Source organism: Rhipicephalus sanguineus, chromosome 2 (assembly GCF_013339695.2).
Source record: "Rhipicephalus sanguineus isolate Rsan-2018 chromosome 2, BIME_Rsan_1.4, whole genome shotgun sequence".
Classification (NCBI taxonomy): Eukaryota; Metazoa; Arthropoda; class Arachnida; order Ixodida; family Ixodidae; genus Rhipicephalus; species Rhipicephalus sanguineus.
Window position 1 is genome coordinate 200,482,490 of NC_051177.1, and position 15,740 is coordinate 200,498,229.

Here is a 15,740-nt window from a genome sequence, read left to right on the forward strand (position 1 = left end):
TGACTTGAGAGCGATTGGGGCGAAAATTTGAATGCGGCGTCGCTATACATATTTTATTTTTGCTCGTTTACTTCTCTTAACAAGCGTCTTCTCGCGGCAAGCCGAGTGACTTTTGCATTGTGAAAGACTAATTTGCTAAGACGAGAAAAATCGTTGTTGCTGTTTAGCGTACGTCCCTTTAATGCTCGCAGATTTCAAGCACACGTATCTTAGACAAAGAGGTCTTATTTTTTAAATTTAGAACTGAATGACCAAGAGTAAGCACAATTAAATTACACGGGTTTTGGGTGGGGTCAAAGTCGTGCTAACAGTTTGAAAAAGCTACCGCAGTTATGGCATTATGCTTTTATTGCGGATTAGGAGCATATTTATCTGCTCCTTAGGCAGGGTTCGACAACGCTCGTCTTTTGCTCTTAATTATAAATGTGTTATGGAGAAGGTGGTGCTTATGTATGGCTTCGGCTTCTCCGCTTCTCTTACATAATAATTTGCGACATGACGTTATCAATAACAATACAGTGAAGCAAAAATGGCGCACGAAAATCTCCATTCACAAGAGCAAAGTTCATAGGTCATAAATAATGCTGACCCATCAGTAACAACGTGTTTTTATTACGCGTTTACTCGGCAATCATTAGAGATAGAATAGCATACCCTGCTCCAGTGCTATGGGGAATATCTCGTAATTTGAATGAAACCGTCCAGAGAATGATGGCCAGATGCCTTCGTATATGTCTTGGCGTGCAGCTCGCACCTTCTCGCCCTTTGGTCGTTGCAGAGTCCTAAAACCAACTTTTCAAACCCTTAGATTTACGCAAACCTGTCGGCACTACTTTCCATTGGCGACACAACACACTAATCATTCTCTTTGCCGAGCTGTTCAGGATAAAACTGTGGCAAGCAACCATGCAGATATAATGCAATGTAAAAATTTCTACGGCATGCGAAACTCATTCTTCATGGCGAGTCGGCGACTTGCCGATCCAGAAATTGTCACTTCAGTTCCGGGATTAACTCGAAAGTGTGCCGTGCCCGCCGTTGCAATAAAATAATTAGCTTTAGCCCATCTTTACACGATATATGCTGGTCGTATTAACGTTTCGGCTGATGGATCCTTTCGGAATCAAAGATCTACGTCAGCTTTCTATGTACCTATATCACAGGAGAGACAAGCTTTTCGGCTATGTCAGTTTACAACGTCAACAACGCCAGGACTGTTTGCTATACTTTCTTCTTTACGCTTAATTCATTTGCGGACAGTCGGGTCCTGTTTTCTGCGTAATTTTAAGTCATTTGCAAGCCTTATTATTGTGTATAAGACGTCAATTTACGAAAAACAAATAACATATGGACTTATGAAAGTCGGAGCGCAACCGCCATATTGCGAAAGATTTACGTCACGATATAGTTTTCCAGTGGATCCGAAGTCACTGTTAAATCTTTGTTGCTAGGCGTTCCACGGCGAACCTAGTTTTTCACGAGTTTTGCTTGACTATATTGTTCGCCGACTGGAATCGCGTTCCGTGAAAATGCTCAAACAACGCGAAGCTGCCGATGAACTTGCGCCGGTTCATGGCTGGTGCGAAGCTTGTCCGCCATCTTGTCAGCTTCTCGGTTCGTGAGAGTAAACCGTGCTCGCTCAGCTCGATTTGCGATAACCACGCTTAGGAGACTAACTGCTGTTACATCTGCCGTGCAGGTACCCTTAACCGTGGTTAGCCGTAACCGTAGGCAGCTTAACCACGGTTAAGGCCGTCCGAGTGACTTCGTGTACGCACTACTTACACTAAGAGCTTCCTGTATAGGATAAAAAAAACTGTGCTACATGCACATGTGAAGATGCAGAAGAAGTAGTGATTATATGAATTTCCCTATATGTGCTTGTGTTTGTTCATTTGAATCACCGTAGTGATTATCTTCCAGCAGTTATTACCTTAAATTCAGTGCTGATCGCATTATATGCCGTTGTGCCTGTTTATTGTGAACCATTTTCTTTAAACCGTATACTTACCTGTATTCGTATACTGTATTTATTCTTATTTTTTGCCAATGTGCAAATTCAGCAAATGTGTATCCTCTCTGCTAAAACCCTAAGTGAGGGTTGCAGTACTCATAAATATATTACAAATAAAAAAGGCATGGAGCACTTTCATCTACATTGTAAGAATTATGCTGTTCCCCATAAGAAATTTTTGAAAAACTAAAAAGGTTTAATAGACAGCCGCTATCACTAGCAAAAGTTTCAGGCGCATGGTCAATAGAAACTTTTCAAAATACCGCTGCACGCGCACTAGCGCAGTTTTTAGAGCAATCAGGAATATCAAAAGGATACTAATTTCTCTTAAACAATTATTGTTCGCATTGTTAATTATTGCCAGATGCTTCTGCTCTCATGTCTCGCATTGTTTCTCGCGTTTGATGACGGCTGTGCTTAAAGTGCGGACAAGCGTCCAGTGACTGTTGTGTGATCACCTTCTGTAACGAACAGTAAGATGAACTCTTTTGTAGAGCGCGAACGTTTCTTCTGTTTCTGGTGTGTCAACATTTTGTACTTTTTCTTTCCTCGTATGACACCTTTAAGGTAATTAATAATAGCATTTTTTTAAACACTTCCGTTACTCATTGATGAAGAAAGTGATTTTAGGAGCACTTATAAAACACATTACCTTTAATCGGCGTGACACATTTATTTATTCGTGCACTTAGTACTCTTGATACTTCGATTGAGAAGGGGCAGTAATTTTTGTCTGTTTTTGCCAGAGACTAATGCATACAACCACGTGGCCGAGGCTTCGCACGAGCAAATTTCTAACTTGGCTTTCCTGCAACTACTGCCTATTGTCACCTTACTAAGAAAACTTCATGGGAAGCTCTTCTCGCTCGAGCTCGCTAATCCTTCCACATTCCAGAGAAGGTCTCCGTGCACCACAAAGCCTTTTCAAAAATTACCGTGGTAATGTCCGGCCTCAAGCTCTGCAGTGAACAGAGTGAAAGGGGGAAACCAAAGAAAGGAAAGGCAGGGACGTGCATTGAATGAGAAAAGATGGTTTTGTTGTGCTAAAGGTAGATATTTGGCCTTGTTAGTGCGACATATTCATAATGTAAAGCGCCGAACTGAAATGACGAGGGCGGGAAAGGGAGTAACACACACACACACACACACACACACACACACACACACACACACACACACACACACACACACACACACACACACACACACACACACACACACACACACACACACACACACACACACACACAAAGTGTGTGTGTGTGTGTCACTCCCTGTCCCGTCCTCGCCATTTCAGCTCCACGCTTTACAACAATAATTCGTTCTGCTACTTGCAACTGGAGGGGTGCACGAATACAAAGACATGTTCACAAGAGATGGGCAGGATACGAGAGGGTGCCCCCCCCCACCCCCTCGTTGCACCACGTGGCCTAAATATACATTTAGGCCACGTGGTGCTTGCCGTATACAATAGAACGGGGGATCGTAAAATAACAGCGCAAAAGACGACGGACGAACACACAGAGGCAAACGAGCGCTGACTTCCAACTGGTTTATTTATGCGGAAATAGAAATTTATAGCATTCACATATCAAAAGAAACAGAAAATTAAATCATGCGCAGAAAATCCTTTTCTTTATGAAAAAGCTATGGAAGGAGTGCTGACGCACTGATCACCAAGCTTATCAATCAGGTCAGCTTCTATGATCTCACGCCTAATCTGCTCCCGGTTTTTAGCGACGACACTCGACTTGACAAACAACGGAACGCACCCGCAGCGAGAACAGTGATGAGCTTGATTGCCTTGCTTATATTTTTCTACATTGTACTTGTGTTCAGATAATCTAGAATATAGGCACCTGCCCGTCTGGCCAATGTACTTAATGGCCGGGATTTGATCCCGCTACCTTCGGGTCAGCAGTCGAGCACCATAACCACAATACCACCGTGGGGGGTGGCATTGTGATTAACACAAAAGTATATAATAATGCATTTGGTTACCTAATGTACTTTGGGAATATTTAGAGAATTTCGCTTTTTAGTTCACATTTGCCTCTAATATTTTCTACGCATCTCCTATAGTTACCTCTGTTCTCGGACCGGCTTCACCGCAATCTCGCAAGTACATTTTTTTTTACATTTCGAGACTCCTAATGCTGACACATGAAAGTATCTTGCGTAGGGGAGCGCGGATTTGGTTAGAAAGACACCACGACAGAAAGGACGCTCACTTGCAACTGAGTTTATTCTAAAAAACTGAGTTTATTCCTGTTAACGACACAATCCAGTTCTTAGATTTAGCCCTGTTTCTTAATTGTGACGACCATATTTGCTGGGAGTATAAACCGCGGTCAAAGAAAGCCATTTTACCCTTTGATTCATCTCATACTAAACTAGTAAAAAGGGGCATTGCTTCCTCATGCCTCAACTCGGCGCTGACCAAGTCATGCACTCATAAGGTCAGCCATAGTTTCGACAACCAGATTTCTCGCCTTTTAGCTTCGGGTTTCCCCTCCACCTTGCTTGTTGCCGTGGCATCCTCCCTTCTTAAGAAGGGTGCTTCACCTTCCGTTTCACCACAACAGGGTCCTATCAAGTATGTTGTCATGCCCTACATTCACACCATCTCACACAACCTTAAGAGGTTAGGATTAAAGCACGGCGTAAACCTCGTCTTCACGGCCCCCTTTAAGCTTTCCCGTTTGTGTGCTCTGGCCGGTGAACAAACCAAGAAATCAGGGTGCGAAAAGAAACACAAGAAGCCATTCGTCCCCTGTGATACGGAAGTGGTATATAAAATCCCACTCAGTTGTGGTAAAGCTTACATCGGCCAAACGGGCCGATGTCTTAACGATAGATTAAGAGAGCATGCGACCACGCTGGTGTCACAGAATGACGGGGCGCACCTTCCTGCGCATTGTAGGAAGTGCGGGTGCACAGCACTTTTTGAGGAGGCAGACGTAATGAGTAGAGCAAAGGGAAGGCGTGAAAGAGAGATACTAGAGGCGGACCAGATTAAGATTGCTGCAGACGCGTGCATCAGTGCACCTTCGTTGCATTTGACGAAGAAGGAAATGGACTTCCTTCACAGCGGCTGATCAAAGGTCGCACCTTTTAAGTGTTCTTAGATTGTTGCCGCATGGGCCAGTGATTCGCATTTTTTTTTTTGTGTATGACAGTGGCTGTTGTGAACGCGCTTGCGCATTAGCTTTCTTGGTGAGAAGTTTTTTTAGAATAAACTCAGTTGCAAGTGAGCGTCCTTTCTGTCGTGGTGTCTTTCTTTCTAACCAAATCCGCGCTCCCCCACGCAAGACATGTTTAACCAACTAGCCCAACAACTGACCATTTTGAAACATGAAAGTATATGAAATTGAAATTGAATTAACTGTATTACCCGGCATTCCATGAGGTCTGTGTCATTCAGGACTAACAATGCGCAAGTATTATACTTACGCGTTTTGTAATTCGTTATTTTATTGCAGTGTAGAGACCTCAACACTACTTCGTCGATCAACATGCATATATATACAGGGCGTTTCAAGAAATGTGTCCGAAAATCCTCAAAAAATCAGGGAAATGCGATAATATGTTCGATGCCTTCACAATTACTTTTTCTTAAGCCGCAGGTATATTAAGATGGTTAAAGACGTCATTTGGAACAGTAATTAGGACGTTAAATAAAAATGTAACTTTTTAATTAGTGGAGTTAGGTGGTTATGTCAAATGGGAGAATTGAAGTTCTTCATGTGAAGAACCCATTGCAGTTTTGAGATTTCGAAAAAGTAGCCTCTAGTAATAGTTGCGAAGTAATGAAATTAAACCAAATTTGGCGGCGAAACCGAAACGCGGTAGAGCGCAACTGCCATATTCTTCTGAGACGTCCAGAATGAGTATTGAGTAAGCGTCATCAGCCATCAACCGACTTTGTTGTATGGGTGTGCAGGCTGGGCCTGCAATAATACGCATGACGCACATACGCTAACCAACGCGAAAGACTACACCACTGTAATCGTTGTCTTGAACAGTGACGTCATTCTGGTCGTCTGCTTGTTGCGCTCATCGATGCATTCGGTTTCGCAGTTGAATTTGGTCGAATTTCATTACGCCACAATAATTACTGGAGGCCGCTTTTTCTATATCTCATAGCTGCGATGTGTTCTTCGCACGAAGAACTTAAATTCTACCATTTGACATAACCGCGTAACTCCACTAATTAAAAAATTATTTAGTTTAACTGTCCTTATTAGTCGTAAATGATGGCTTTGACCATGTTAAGATGCCTGCCGCTACAGAAAAATCAATTGTGAAGGCAGCGAGCGAATATCGCATTTTTCTTATTTTTGAGGATTTTCGGACACGTTTCTTGAAACACACGGTATAATATGCCGCTTCGCTGGAGCTTTCATGAACCACTCATACTGCCACGCGTACTTGTTTCTTCATGTTCATGTCCCCGTGTTTCCCTCACAAAATACACGTGTTAACACCGTTGGGCGCAGGGTGTGCCGGAAAGTTTCGGAACCTTCGTGATTGTTTAAGACTGCTCAGGTAAAACTGCGCGCACGACGCGAGTAGTTGAGTTTATTCTGGAGCTAGCGCGAACATCAGCGATAACGCTGGAGTATTCTATCACGCATCTACAAAACACGATGTATTTCACCGACGATCAGATTGTGGACGACCGACGACTGTGCTCGCCGCTGTTGCGCTGCGAATGTTGCTCGTTCTGTGAGTGTGCCCTTTTCGGGGCACAAGTTCGCCCCAATAAGTGACTCGATCTGAAATTCCAATAAATAACCGATTTGACTGATGGCTTCTTCACTGTCACAACCATGTGACAATATAGTTTTTATACTTTAAATATTCACGAATTTTTCCATCGAGGTATTGAGTGACCGGTTAATGCAAAAGACAGGTGAACGACGTTGTTAAAGCTTCGCTTTGTGAGTTTTGCCCCAGAAGGAGCTGCTGATTTGCACCTGAATGACGTTATGGAATAACATGAGCGAGTAAATATTGCACATCATAAAAGAGTGGAATTATGAAGGAAAGAGCCTACACTCAATATACAAATAAATGACAAGAATAAGTAAGGACTCAACCTCCTGCTTGGAAAGGAAACCGCGGAAAATTTTTTTAATACATTAAAGCTATTTTGTTGTCTTTGAACGATACGCTCATGTACAACGACTTTCATGAGCTCTCATGGCCAGTTACTACTCTTCTATGAAAATATGACGTCACACAATATATTAAACAAACTAAAAGATTGTTCGGATGAACTTTATTCGTGCTGAGTAGGTAAAATTAAGCAGTGCCCCAAAGTGGGAGCAGCACTTAAATATAAATATTAAGTAATGTTCTTCACTGCGAAGGTCTAGTTGCTTTTATAGCTTCTATAGTTTGTTGTTGTCTTCAATTATCATCCTTGCTCCCTTGTCGCCAATCATCAAGACTGCAGCATTGATGTTGCCGGATGTGATTTGGGGCATCACTGAGGCATCGATGACCCTCACATTTCTCAATCCTTTGACCCTGCGTATTAAATGAAGAGAGGCATTTAGTAACAAGAACACTCAGGTTGGATGGTTGGCGGAATGTAATGCAAAGGACAAATAATTTTGTTTGTCAGTCATCCTGTAGTAGCAGCATTAAAGGTCGGCGAATAGTTCTTTTCACAACTTAACCTTTACTCCACAACCTCTTTATGGGATTTTCGAATTTCTTGAAATATCATGCCCACAGCGTGTTTACGCGTTAAACATCTCACTTTTGGGGCATTGGATCAAGGTATAAAACGAGAAAACACCCGCAAAGTCCTGTTTTACAAAAACGTGGCCTAGTCTCAACATCAAATTTAAAAAATACCTCTAAAGCTGTTCATAGCCTACTTTATAGGATACGAGCACCCACTGCAAGCCTGTGACGCTTATGTTAAATGTGTTTTCTGTTTATGGTACGGGGCATCAGCGGGTAAATAGGCATTTGTGTCTCACACCGCAATGTCATCTGCATATGCCAGCAGCTTAACTTCGACTGCTGCCAAGCTGAAGCCACGTATTTTTTCGTTTACAGTTATCGCTAAGCACATCGCTTCGATGTAAATACAAAACAAAAGTGGAATGAGGGAGCAGCCTTGACGCACAGAACGCATCACGTGAATGGGGCCCCCAAAGACTTCTTACCAATTAACCGTGTTGTGCAGTTCTGGTACGCCTAGGCCACTCCCTCCTTGATGATGGAAACAACATCAGTATGATCTAAGATGACAAACAAAACATCATGCGCAACACAATCAAAAGCTTTCTCCAGGTCTATCTGGAGCACAGCAACGCCAAGTTACTCCTCGTCACAAAACTCTAGCACACACCGCATCTTGTGAATATTTGAGATAATAGTTCTGCCTTTGATTCCACAAGTTTGGTGCTCTCCAACAATTTCTTTGATGATACCTTGAAGTCGCGCTGCCAGAACCTTCACAAAAATCTTGTAGTCAACATTGGTCAGCGATATGGGCCTATACGTTGTCATCAGTTTAAGTATTTCCCCTTCGTCCGTTTTTGGAATTAATATTGTATGCGCTTTGCTAAAGGAATGCGGCAGAGTTTTCCTTTCGTAGGCGTCATTGAAATCTCAGCTAACCCCGGGGACAGTTCTGTTCTAAACGTCTTATGCCACGCAGCGGTTAGGCCATCGGGTCCCGGTGACTTTCCGGGGTTCAGATGACCAATCGCACGTTCCACTTCGCCTTCCATTATTTTGCCTTCTAAAAGCGTTTCTATGTCGTCACTAAGCCGCGGCATGCGCTCAAGAAACTCTTCTTTAAAACCATGTACATTCGCTTTTCGAACTGCGAAAAGTGACTGATAATACGGAATAAAATCCCGTTTTATGGCTTCATTGTCGCTCGCGAGAGTCCCGTTGCAATAGACCTTATGGATGTGGTTTCGGCGTCCTTGCGCTTTTTCGAGACCAAGCGCCCCTTTAGTGGGCGTCTCAGCTGCGGCAAGATCATTTGCTCGAGCGCGAACCCAGGCGCCTTGATGACGCTCTCTGTCATACTGTGCTAATTTTTCCTTGACACTGCGCTCCTCGTCTTTACAAGTCCCAGGGTCCCGACTTTGTAGGGCTATCAGCTGCTGCAGTGTTTTCTCCAGACTTGTTTCTTTTATTTGTGCTTCGAATTTTAGCGTGCTTGACCTGTCTAGCGCTTTCATTTTCACCTCGTGCTTTAAACACTCCCATTTCTCTGCCACAGTTTCCGTTTTTCCATAAGCACTTCGTTAATGGTCTCGTGCACTGCTTCTAAAAAAGGTTGATCTTTTAATAACAATGCGTTCAGTTTCCATAAATCCCAGTTGAAAGCTTTACGCTGTTTCTTCATGCCTATGTGGCATACAACCAAACAGTGATCTGAAAACGACACTAGCTCAACCGAAAAATCGTGACACATAGGCAAAATATCTGGGGATAGGTATATGCGGTCTAAACGCGCATGGCTATTGCCTTGAAATCGCGTGTACATCACTTCGCGATTTGCTACGACACATTCATACACGTCATCCAAGTCTTTTTTGTTTATTAATTTGCCTAGCACGTCGCTGCTTTTGTCACGGAAGCCAGTGCTATTGACTCTATCGCGAGCACTTAAAACACGGTTGAAATTTTCTAACAAGACCACCCTCTCATGACATTTTGTCCACTGAAACAGGTTAGAAAAAATCTGGGCACGCTCTTCTACACTATTCGGTGCGTATACGCATATTGCTCTGAATTCAGTGGCATAATAAACAAAGTCACAATAAACAATTCTGCCTGACTGGCATGAAAAAACACTTTGCTCAAGAAGGCTTTGCAATTTTTTCACAAAAAGAACACAACCCGCGGACGTTCCTATCGCATGGCTTAAGACCGCGTAATATCGGTCAGTGAAATGGCGCACCATGCTCCCGGTCTCCTCCTCTCCATCTACCTTGGTTTCCTGGACGGCTAGGACGTCTATGTCTTGGTCTGTAAGCAGCCGCAAGAGCTGACTTTGCCTACGCCTAGCCGCCAACCCTCTAACGTTAAGAGTAGCTATGCTGAATGGCGGAGTCAGTGCCATGGTGACTTATTCACTAAAGGAGTAGACCCGGAGCATGGTGCACCTTTCACGACCAGCCCTCGGCTAGCCGCCTCCAGGAACATCCTGATTCCCGGCGCTGTTTTCTTTTGCCTTGTCCGCTAGTCTCCTGTCGGTAGGGACTTTCGGCTTAGGTTTGAGACTAAGCCGCCTCCCTTGCGGCGCCTTCGCAGGTGGGTCCTGGCTGTTGGTGGACGACGCCCCGTCGAGCTCCCCCGAGTCGTCGAGTGGACGTTTCAGCGTGGCGCTGGTCACGCACATCTCGTCCTCGCTGTCCGCCGCCGTCTCTCCCTGACCCTCTGTTGTGTCGGCTGCCCTCACTGGTACCACGTCCCTTTCGACCCGCTCAGGCTCGACGGGGCGCTGGCCGGTGTAGTCAAATGCTGGAGAGCCCCCGGAACCTTGGGTGTGTCTGCTGGCGCCGCCCCTCCAGTAGTCACAGGGACCACTGGTCTTACGACCCCTTTGGCGGGGTCCTCTGCCTCGGCCGCATCCATGACATGCTCAGCCATCGCCTCGTTCATCGCTGGCCCCATTGCACTTGCGTACGTTCTAACGCAGTCGGCTTCGGCGTGTCTGAAGCGTTTGCAGCGAGCAACGGGGGACCTTGCACTCTCGGCGGACGTGCCCTGTGCCTTAGCAGCGCAAGCATGGTATCGGCCGACCAGGCATTACCAGCAAGGCCAGTTCTCCATCGATCCTGATCTGGTGCGGAAGTTCTTCGACCTTGACGCCACTTTTCAGCTTTAGGAGGGCTGTTCTTGTCGTCGAACACTTGTCGGACATGCCCGGTAGACGCCACCGCTCACGGCTCACCTCCACCACCTTGCCGAAAGCCGAAAGCGCCGTCCGTACTTCTTCGTCGCTCACCCCGTGAAGCAGCCAGTGTGTTCGCAGCCAGCACCTGCTGGTCCTGTGGGTCGACGATGACGCAGCGCCGCCCCCTCACCTGCAGCTCCTTCAAGGCGAGCAGGCGTTTCGTGGGAGCGGAATACTGAATGTCGACGCCCACACGTGGTTAACCTGCTACGCACCGAGGCTTACCACATCCGGCAGCAGGCTCGTTGGCGTCAATGCGTCCCTGAAATCTTCGACCTTGTATGGCCTCGCTCGTACATCACTGTGTAAAAACACGGTGTTGATAACAAGTCGTGCTTTAGGCAGTGGCGGCAAAGTAAACTGGTATTCGTTATCCCCGTTCCTGTTTCCGCGGCTAAGACTGGCCGCTATCGCCGCTCCGCTGGAGCCCATGACCCTGCGTTCCGTTCAGCACGGCTGCCGGAAACAGAATGAACCACCGACGCGATGTGCTCCGACCTGCACTCACGACATTGATATTGCGCAATACTCCACACATTTTCTAAATAAAAAATAAGTGCGTCGGCCGGGAATCGAACCCGGGCCACCCGCGTGCCAGGCGAGTATTCTACCACTGAACCACCGACGCTATGTGTTCCGACCTGCACTCACAGCATTGATATTGCGCAATACTCCACACATTTTCTAAATAAAAAATAAATGCGTCGGCAGGGAATCGAACCTGGGCCACCTGCTTGGCAGGCGAGTATTCTGCCACTGAACCAACGACGCGATGTGCTCCGACCTGCTCCCACGGCATTGTTATTGCGCTATACTCCACACATTTTCTAAATAAAAAATAAGTGCGTCGGCCGGGAATCGAACCCGGGCCACCCGCGTGGCAGGCGAGTATTCTACCACTGAACCACCGACGCTTTTTTTTCTTTATTGCCTGCATGCATTACAAAGGAGTACATATGTACATGCTAAAACATGTCAACCACAGTTTGGCTAACATTACAATATTAAAATCTCTTAAATTTCACTAAATCATCAAGAATCTCCACCCACACGGGTGGTTCACTCTGCGCACGATATATTTCCCGAATATACGCAATACTTTCGATGAAGTTGACTCTCGTTGAACGGGCATCCACATCAACATGTCTAACCGCAATTCTCGTTTTCCACAGACTGTGGAGGCCAAGAAGCATAAACATATCGTACGGAACTCCCCCCGCATTATCTGTTGGTAAAAAGCGAATTCCCAAAGGCGTAATCGGTAGTTCTTTTTTAAGAGTCCGCTCTAAGACGTCCCAGTGGAAGATTGCATCCCAGCAGTCGATGAAAGCATGTTCGATGGTTTCTGGTTTGTTGCAAAGTAAGCAGTTTACAGTCCACGGAACATGTATGCCTTTTTCATCCAGCCATGTTTTTACGGGTAGCGTGTTTGTATGTAGCTTGAAGAAAAACGTTTTTTGAGAAGGTCTAATTGGCATCTTTTTAACCCGTTTCAATACATCGTCTCCGTGGCCTCCCCAGTTTACAGATCTGTACAAAGGTATGGGCAACATTGAATCAACTAAATCTCTGTACAGTGTTTTTCTTGTCGCAGAACACAAATACTCCATTGAAAAGCGAGTGCATAAAAAACGGAAAGAATCAACCACTTCACGCAAATAGCCAGTGACGCTTCCTCCACCATTTCTGCGGAAGTTACAAGAAATTGCGGCAGTGCTTTCCCCAATCGAACTTGAATCACTGTGCGCAGAAAATCGTTTGTCTGCTCACGCAAAAAAAGAAACCGAGACACAATTTGTCTGATAAAGAAATGTGACAGACCTAGCCCACCACTGCGGACGGAACGAAACAAATTGGTTCTGCTTGCCCTCTCCCAACTTGAAGCCCATATGAATACGGCAAAAACACGGTGCATTTTTTGCACATTCGAACGACACATAGATAGGATTTGCAAGACGTACCACACTTTCGCCATTAAGAAAATATGACACACGGTAGCGCGTCCAAACATTGATAAATCGCGCCCCTGCCAAGCCTTTGTTTTTTCCCTCATTCTCTCTGCCTCGTCACACCAATGCTGCGTACTGTCCTTATAGTGCTCAAGGGGCACACCCAAGTACTTAGCTGGCGTTGCTGACCACCGGACGTTTGCAAAATGAGCCGGTGTGTTGTCCCAGTGACCGTGCCAAATCCCGAGGCTCTTCTCCCAATTTATCTGAGCTCCAGATTGCTCACAGTATGTCTTTACGAGGCTTACAGCTTCAAGAACGCTGTCGCGATCCTCGCAGAAAACAGCGATGTCGTCGGCGTATGCCAGTATTTTAAATTCAGCACGTTGTAATTTGAAACCTCGGATGTTTTCATTGCGCATCACTGCTAAACAAAAGGGCTCGAGATATAGCGCGAAAAGCAATGGGCTTAGAGGACACACTTGTCTGAGGGAAGACATCACTGAATGCTTTGCGCTGAGAGACTTGTTAATTATAATCTGTGTACTACATTGGTCATAGGCCATTCTCACGCCATGTAAAATTATTTTTCCAACATTCACGTACTCTAAAATAAGAAAAAGAACATCGTGGGACAGACGGTCAAAGGCTTTCGCCAGATCAAGCTGCAACAAAGCAACGCGTCCAGCGAAAGCATCGCAACACTCTAGAACACTTCGTGCTACGTGTGTGTTTGTAGCAATCGTGCGACCTTTAATGCCGCAAGTTTGCTGCGGGCCGACTAGTTCAGTTACGACTGCTTGAAGTCTCTTTGCCAACACCTTCATGAAAATCTCGTAATCGGTATTTGTAAGGCTGATTGGCCTGTAACCACCCACCGATAAGAGCGTCTTGTGGTCATCTGTTTTAGGTATTAAAACCATGTGCGCACTCCTGAAAGACGGCGGCACCCGTTGCTTTTCGTATGCCTCCGCGTATACATGCTGCAATACTTTAGCAAGCCAAGGTGCAAATGCCTTGTAGAAAGCAGCTCCTAATCCATCGGGACCTGGCGACTTGCCTGCAGTAAGTTCTTCGATTGCGCGTTCCTATTTCCCGTGCGCTTATCGGTACCTTCCAGACTAGCTTTGACCTCGTCATCGACACGTGGCATGTAATTTAAAAACCGTGCTTCATATTCATCTCCCGCATGGATTGGGATCCCGAACAATTGGCGGTAATGTTCTATGAAGGCCTGTTCTATCATATTCTTGTCGGAAGTAACACCATCACGATAAGTCCAACCCAGGCGCATGCCAGTTCTTCAGCATAGACGTAGAAGATCTTTACTACTCAATGCCTTTCGACGACCTGTTAAAAAGTGTCCGCTTATGCATTACTAATGAAAATGACGAGATCAAGTTCCGTAACTCCTGTGGTCTGTCGGTGAGCACTTTTTTGTAAATATTGTCCGTTTACTTACAATCCACCTTTGTGGAATGGTAAGGCAAATTCTACCGACAAAAAACAGGTGTTTGCATCGGATCTAAAGTTGCCCCTTTCCTCAGTAGCATTTATCTGGGCGGAATCGACAAAAAAATTAATGAAAAATTGGGAGTGGCAGCAACAAAGATTGTTAGATATGTAGATGATTTTCTTGTGTTCGTCAGTCCTGGGTGTTTTGGAACAGAAGGTTTCTGATGTTTTGAAACTGTTTAAAGAATACGGTCGCGGGTTAAGCTTCACTGTAGAACTACCGAAAGACAAACAATTACAGTTTTTAGATTTAAGGCTGACGGCTGGGGGTAACCATGTATGCTGGTCGTACTTTCCCCGTTCAAAGAAGCCGATACTGAACTTTAATTCAGGACATTCGAAAATTGTGAAAATGGGAATTGCAGCGTCCTGCTTGCGAGCAGCGCTAACCAAAACGTGTCCCGACAAGATAACGACAAGTTTCGGCCACCAACTACAAAGGCTAAAAGAAGCTGGTTTCCCGCAGACAGTCACACGCAAAGTGACCCAGAAGCTATTAAAATGCGTGAAATCAGGTTGGGAGGCACGAGAAAAAGCAAAGGAAAGCTGCGCACGTCGAAACCCGCAGTGATCCCGTACATTCATAAAATGTCCCATGGCTTAAAAAACGTGGCTAATTGTTTCGATGTACAAGTTGTTTTTTCGGCTACAAATAAACTCAATAAAGTATGCGGTAAAATAGACAGAAGGATAGCAGCAAAAGCGAAGTGCATAGAAAATAAGAAGTGCCAGGTTAAACACACCTCGCCTTTTGTTCAATGCGCAACATGTGTCGTGTACCTCATACCACTGTCATGTGGCCGTGTATACGTTGGCCAAACTGGCCGTTGCTTAAATATTCGCCTCCAGGAGCACAACGGAGCCGTGGCGTCAAGAGAGGGTGCCCACTTGTCCCAGCACTGCACCACGTGCGGATGCTCACCTTTTCTCGTTGACGCGATGGTTCTATCTAGGCATCGAGATAAAACCACGCGCGAACTAATTGAAGCTTTTCACATAAAGAGATGCGGGGATAGATGCGTCAGCCACCCTTCTATCGCCATAACAGAGATAGAATATTCATATTTGATCAACGCACTGCATTAAACTTGTCTGCCCTCCTCTCTCCCCTCTCCTCCCCCCCTTCCCCCACGCAGTTTGAATTTTCTTTAGTCCGGTTTTCTTCGAACTTCCTTTGTTTTTAGACGCATGCGCCGTCATGATCTGTTGAGGGGATACCCATCTCGTTCTGTTTTGTTTCGGCGAGGAAAACTGCACCACGTGCCCTTTTTTTCTTTTTTTAACGTATTTATGTGTACTCCTTCAATAAACCTTCAGTTGC

The 15,740-nt window shown here is 45.3% G+C and overlaps 2 non-coding genes across 2 annotated transcripts; both read right to left on the minus strand.

Moving 5' to 3' along the window:
• Positions 1–11,512: 11,512 nt before the first annotated feature.
• Trnaa-ggc (transfer RNA alanine (anticodon GGC)) lies at positions 11,513–11,583 on the minus strand. The gene has a single exon. It is a non-coding gene; the product is annotated as a tRNA-Ala (tRNA).
• A 215-nt stretch (positions 11,584–11,798) lies between these two features.
• Trnag-gcc (transfer RNA glycine (anticodon GCC)) lies at positions 11,799–11,869 on the minus strand. The gene has a single exon. It is a non-coding gene; the product is annotated as a tRNA-Gly (tRNA).
• Positions 11,870–15,740: the final 3,871 nt, after the last annotated feature.